The following is a 6,000-nucleotide window of genomic DNA, read 5'->3' as shown; positions in this document are numbered from 1 at the left end:
GCCCAGGCCAGGACACCAAGTGGTGCTGCCTCAGCATGAGGGACCCCCTCCAGCAGATCTCTTCGACGGGATGGAGTTTTGATGACCACCCCATTTGTAAGCATCAGAGAGAAGCCTTGTCCAACCACGAGACTTGATGGTTTTCAAATGGACAAACCTGATTTTAATAAGTTTAAGTGAAATCTGATAAGTAGATCAAGACGAATCAAGCTCCTGTGTAGTTCTAAAGAGCTGCCTGGACCTACAGCAGTGGGGCGTCAACTCTCCCTCCGCCTCAGAGACTCGTCCGGTTTGATACATCCTTGCAGTCTTGACCCGCCTGTGGCCTGTCTGCCAAGGCATTTCCTCCCGCCTCTGTTTCAACGTGTCCGCTTCCCTCTCAAGGAGGCGTTTTCTTGCTGGGAGCAGATGATTACTTATTCATAACATTTGTTGGAATTGGTACAGACAGAATTCAGTACATTTCTCTCTTTTGACTTTACCATCAAAAGCCAGAGATGGGGAGGGCATCTGAACTGACCCAAGTTTTGGGAGAACAGTGTGGCAGCTCTTCCTTCCTGGCTGACACTGTGGAGGGAAATCCAAGCAGACTCCAAGAAATCCAACAAGCAGGGTAGAATTAAAAACCCCGTCATTCCAAGTTTCTGATCTGGGGCCAGAATATAGGCCATTGAAACTGTGTGGGCAAATGCTCCTGCTTTTGCTTCCTGCAAGAGACACAGAGGGGCAGGGCTGGTGCCCTGGCGAGGGCCAGGGCAAGTAGCTTAAGAACAACTCTGAAAGCGGTGTAGATGTTTTCTTAAGTCTACAAGAAAAAGAAGGGGCAGGAGGAAAAGTACCTTGAGATTAGCTGTTTACCTTCCCCCAACCTGTTGAAAACAGGAAGGCAGAATTGCACAGTAGAAGGAGATGTAATGCCGAGTCACATAACCGTTCCTCACATTGACCCATCGCTTATCCTAAAGTCAAAGGCACAGACACCTCCCCTCCCCACCCTGCCCCAGGGTGGACAACCAGATTTCACTTTACTGTGTATGGCACTGTGGTTCTTGGAGGTTGCTGGAACGGCTGCAAGATACCCGGGTCTGCTTCTGCCATCTGAAAGCAACACACCGTGCTTGCTTATTAGCTACCTTTCTTGATTATTAATGATACCCTTTGGACAGAGACTCCCAGGAAGGTTCTGCTGACTTCAGCTGGCTTGGCCTGGCCGCCAGCACATGTACCATATCCATCCCATCTGAAGACTCTCACTATTGGAGTCCCTTTTGAGGTTGACATTTTGAGCTAGGTTTTCCAGCTGGGTCCCAAGCCCCGGGCTTGGCCAGCCAGTGAGTAGGACCACAGAAATGGGGATGTGGCCCCAGAAGGGGATCCGACCCTGGCCCTGGGACATGAGAATGAAATGGAGGGGCTGTGGGCCTTGCACGCACATGTGCATGCATGCGTGCCTCTGTGTGTGTGTGTGTGTGTGTGTGTGTGTGTGTGTGTGTGTGTTAGGGTGGATTGGACAAGGCAGGGAGAGGAAACAAAGGAAAGATAAATGGTGAAGAAGAACTTGGAAAAAATTGAACTAGATTTATTCTGACAGTGTGTGGGCCTACAGCTGTAACATTATAAATCACTTCCCTACAGAGGAATTCACTTCCTGAGCCTTGCACAGCTTCATGAGCCTGGCATGCGTATGAGAACAGAACCTAGCAATCTGAGAAGGGAAAATGACGGCTTGCACAACTGTGGCTTGAAACCACAACTGGTGATTTTGTCAGCACAAGGGGCTCCTGGGACTCGGGCCCGGCGTGGCAGGGAGCTGAGACCGCTGAGGCATTCACTCCCAGTACTTCTAAGATGGGATCTTAAAGAGCGGACTGAAAAAAGTGTTTTGTGGTGGCCACATGGCCTTGAACTCTGGATTAAAAAAGAAAGTAAAGGGAATTTGGGATCTGAGGATGAGCCCAGGATCGGAGCATCCACAGAAGGTCTTTGTTCAGGTGATCCTTTTCTAGAAATGGGATGTCCAACTGACCAGCACAGACCCGGGTTCTCTCTCCGATCCTGTCTGCAAGAATATCCACAGCTCTAACGTGTTGGTGGGTACGTACCATGAGCTCAGGAATTGTGGTTGATTTAATAAATGAAAAATCAAATCCTGGTACAACTGGGAATTACTCTGGTCCCCTGGGTCAACATGACATGTCCCCTCCTACATGAAGTCTTTCCCAGTTTTGTTCTGTATTTTTTTTAAATGATATTTACCTGCTATCGTAGCTCTCTTGCACTATATGTAGCTTTCCACGAGTGCAGCGTTTGTGACTTCTCAGCCTGTGGAGAGCATAGTTCCATGCCTTGTGTGTGCCTGGCCCAGATCCATGTTAAACTGACTTGAGTTTATACGTAAGTGACCATTCATTAGGGAGTAACATTTCCTTGTCCAGACAAATGAAGGAAGAGGCTCTGTCACTTGCCTGTGATGTATAATTGCACCTGACTCATTAACTGGACATTGCAATGCTGGGGAGACTGAAGCAAGTTTCAGCTACTTGTAATGAGAATGGATCCACTAAGCCCTGTGAGAATGGCAGGTCTGTGGGCCACAGGGGGTCCACTTTGTGCTACTCAACGCTCAGCTCAGGAAGCATCTATCTACCTGCCTCCCAGTGTACCATTGCTCAGATGGTCAGGTGCATTCGGCGAATTTTCACCTCCCCCGCCAGCACTGTAATGGCAGATGCAGAGCAGACCTGGTCAGTTCCTCCATTTGGGTCCTGGGTCGATCCTGACTGTCCTTCAGAAGGTCTGTGCAGCTTTGCTGCCTGAGGACACCCTGTGTGCAGTGCCCTTTTCCCTAGGTGTCTTGGAAAGGAGGTTGTACAAAGACCCAGAGAGTAGAGGCTCTGATTTGTGGTGTTCTCAAGGGCAAGCCTGCACCTTGACAGCTTCCAGGTGTTGAGAATCAAGTTCTTCGGAATCACCATCTCTTGTCCTTTTCAACTATGCAAGGTAAGTATTAATTTCCATTGACTACACTTTATACGCAAGATGACTAAGTTACTGAGGTGGCAAGGATCTGGCTCAAGACTCTACAACTTTCCCATGGGCTTTGTATAACCAGTACCTAGCACAACAGGTATACATTGATTTCCATTCAATTTCATTTCTCTTTACCTTCTCAAATCTTTCAGCTTGGTATTTCTGTGGGCACAAGGAAACACACTCTGTTCTCTTGCGGGGCAAAGGTAAATCTAGTGCTGATGATGTAGAAAATAGTAATTAGGAGGATACCAAGGAAAAAGCAAAGATTGAAGAGGGTTGGGCCTCCGGATCTTACACTTCAAGCTCCCCCATCTTTGCACATGGAACCTTTGTTGTTCCACGTCCTCACTACCTACTCTGAAGCTCCAAGGGAGAGTCGGTTTCACATGTGCCTGGTGACGTCCAGCTCCATCCATCTGATCACGGACTCCTGCTCACACAGAGGCCACACAATGCCCTAGGCCCCTCTCTGCTACCTCAGCAGAACGTTTGCGCCGCTCCCTGAGCTTTATTTTTAGAAGCCTCCCTGGAGAGTGCATCTACCAATATTGTATTTCAATCTATGATGTGCTCGGTACTCCACCTCGTTAGCTCAAGTTCAGACGGTATGCCCTAGACAGTTGTTCCAGGGCTGGGTTGTCACTTTGGCGCAGTGTCTTAAATGTACTGGGATGGTCTTTGTAGTAACTTACAATGGGGTGGGAGTAGAGAGAAGAGCCTAATGAGAGGCCTTTGAGATGCGCTCAGTTTCTTTGTCCTTGAGTAAGACATGCATTTTATTTAATCTTTTTGCAGCCACAATCCTGCCATCTGGCCTTGGGGAAGAATCGAAAGAGAACTCTGCATGAAGACCCAAGGCAGACTACGACTCACATTTATATTAAATGGTAACTTCCCCCAAAGTCCTCATTAGTCAAGAGACACTATCATGTTGCCATGGGCAGCAGCGCTTGATAAAGAGCACTCTTGCATTTTCCTCCCATCTGTGTCCTCAAAAGAATCCATAAATTAGAATATCATGCTTATTCTTATTTCTTTACTGCCACATGCAGTAACTACTTTGAAGTCCCCAGGGCCAATAGATCATGGGCATTCAGTAAATCATATCACTTCTTTAGCACATACGTTCCTCATTTTCATAAGGACAGGGTTGAACTAGGTGACCTTTAAGGTCCCAAATCCAGACTATCTGAGAGAATCCTGACATCCAATGAGTACCTCCAATGGCTGAAGGTGTCAAATTTAGGGTAGGGGGCACACCATCGCTCATCTTCTGCCCAGATACGCAGGGGGTACAAAGGACGGCCTGAAAGGCAGTGGTATTTGTATTTAAAATTTATGTTATAAAGCACCATCATAAGATCACATGTGTCTCCCAGGGCTGGGATGTCCTGGTGTTTCTTGAAGGTCTTAGCTAGCTGTCTCCTGTCATGTGGAGCCCCAGGGGCAGAGTCTGAAGGTCAGGGCCAGGAGATGAGCAGACTTCCTTCCTTCCTTCCTTCCTTCCTTCCTTCCTTCCTTCCTTCTTTCTTTTTTTCTTTCTTTCTTTCTTTCTTTCTTTCTTTCTTTCTTTCTTTCTTTCTTTCCTTCTTTCTTTTTCTTTCTTCTTTCTTTCTGTTTATAATTTTGTAAAAGTTTTTATTTATTTATTTTGAGAGAGAGAGAGAGAGAGAGAGAGCAAGTGCACAGGAGAGGCAGAAAGTGAGAGGGAGAGAGAGAATACCAAGCAGGTTCCACACTGTCAGCGCAGAGCTCAACACTCTACTTGAACCCAAAAAACATGAGGTCATGACCTGAACCGAAATCAAGAGTCAGATGGTCAACCGGCTGAGCCACTCAGGCGCCCTGAGGAGCAGACTTTCATAGCTTTAGCATCAACCCTTGAGGTAACTTACTTGGATCCCCTGTGTCTCAGTGTCACTTGGAAATGGATAAGGATGCTCTTTGAAATTCCTATGTCCACAGGTTGGTTGAAGGTTTGACTATGAATATCGGCATTTGTAAGGTGCCTGCCAGTTGATAGAGACTTTCACCTTCATAATTTCTTTAGTCTTCCTACTTACCAGGAAGACTAGGTATTATTATTATTGCCCTTCTGCAGGTGAAGTCTCTAAAGCACCAGAGAGACTGAGTGAGTTGTGCATAATATTAGAGTAAATAAGTGGCAGATTGGAGCCCAGCCAGATGTTTCAATTCAAGTCCTGAGCATTTTCCCTATGCCACATGGTTGCCCAAGAAATTCTAGACTAAATCTGTCCATAACTTTTTTCAAGTTGAGGATAGCCCATTTGGCATTGTTCATTGTTCTTGCCTGCGTAAGTAATCACTCTGCATATAGGTGCTCTGGTTCCTGCACCTGTTTACACTGGCCATCCTTCTGATCTCATTCACATGTTTCTGTTACCTGGTGCTCTCACTGAAAAGGAATTTTGGCAATTACAATTATTCTGTAGTGTGATACACCTGTAGTCTCCAAGGAATGCTAAATAGATGTTTTTGGAAAATTATCAAGGAAAGCAAGGAAGGGTCCATCTTGATACATACAAAGAACACCTTTTGTCCATATAGTTCTCATGTCCATCTTCCCAACCACTCATGCATCCTTCCAACTAAGCATCCATCCATCCATCCATCCATCCATCCATCCATGTAAATCATTCACCCATCCTTCCATCCACTTATCCATCCATCCATCCATCCATCCATCCATCCATCCATCCATCCATCCGTGTAATCATTCATCCATCCTTCCATCCACTTATCCATCCATCCTTCCATCCACTTATCCATCCATCCATCCATCCATCCATCCATCCATGTAATCATTCATCCATCCTTCCATCCACTTATCCATCCATCCTTCTATCCTTCCATCCATCCACCTATCCATCCATCTATCTGTTCAGTATTGATCGCACACCTACTATGAGTTGGACACTCCAAAAGGCCTCTATATTATAATGTAGA

General features: G+C 46.3%; 1 long non-coding RNA gene across 2 annotated transcripts in view; it reads left to right on the top strand.

Moving 5' to 3' along the window:
- Positions 1–1,263: 1,263 nt before the first annotated feature.
- The window catches only part of LOC112868276 (uncharacterized), a 51,417-nt gene continuing 46,680 nt past the window's right edge, over positions 1,264–6,000 (top strand). The window contains exons 1-2 of one of the 2 annotated variants that reach the window (XR_015242433.1): positions 1,264–3,000; positions 3,829–3,920. This is a non-coding gene — a long non-coding RNA (uncharacterized LOC112868276). The remainder of the gene's footprint in view (positions 3,001–3,828; positions 3,921–6,000) is intronic. The other variant, XR_015242432.1, reaches the window with a different exon arrangement.

Source organism: Puma concolor, chromosome D3 (genome assembly GCF_028749965.1).
Source record: "Puma concolor isolate L17-30 chromosome D3, mPumCon1.1.hap2, whole genome shotgun sequence".
NCBI lineage: Eukaryota > Metazoa > Chordata > Mammalia > Carnivora > Felidae > Puma > Puma concolor.
Note: the sequence above shows the minus strand (reverse complement) of the source record. Positions and strands in the feature narration are given on the sequence as shown.